Genomic DNA, 386 nt, shown 5'->3' with positions numbered 1-386 from the left:
TTCACTTTTTTCTAAGCGTGAGACGAGGAAGAAAGAATGGAAGAAAATAAAAACGTGGAGTGGAGTGTCCGTAGAGTTAAGGTATTAGCTACGCCAAACGTTTGCGATCTGGACACGGAAAAACGCTATGAGCTTTTTAAATATATATATATTTTTTTTCAGGATAGCCGTAACTAGGTCTGTTCAGTGTTAGCCTGCTGCATTGAGTCTTTGTGAATATTATGCAAATTAACAACGTGATGGGGTTTTAGGAGTTTATACGGGGTGACTAGGGGGAAAAATGGTTACGTTTTGTCTTACAAGCGTTTTTAAAGTGACGTGAATTTTGCATAGTTCACGGTAAGTTTTCGGGTTATGGGATGTATGCCATTTTTCTCAGCATAGAC

At 38.6% G+C, this 386-nt stretch overlaps 1 protein-coding gene across 1 annotated transcript in view; it reads left to right on the top strand.

Moving 5' to 3' along the window:
* Positions 1-386, top strand: part of LOC119585205 — a 14,234-nt gene that overhangs the window by 224 nt on the left and 13,624 nt on the right. The window lies entirely within an intron of this gene.

The sequence above is a fragment of the Penaeus monodon genome, chromosome 19, assembly GCF_015228065.2.
Source record: "Penaeus monodon isolate SGIC_2016 chromosome 19, NSTDA_Pmon_1, whole genome shotgun sequence".
Classification (NCBI taxonomy): domain Eukaryota; kingdom Metazoa; phylum Arthropoda; class Malacostraca; order Decapoda; family Penaeidae; genus Penaeus; species Penaeus monodon.
The sequence above is the reverse complement of the archived record's forward strand: the minus strand, read 5'-3'. Positions and strand labels throughout refer to the sequence as shown.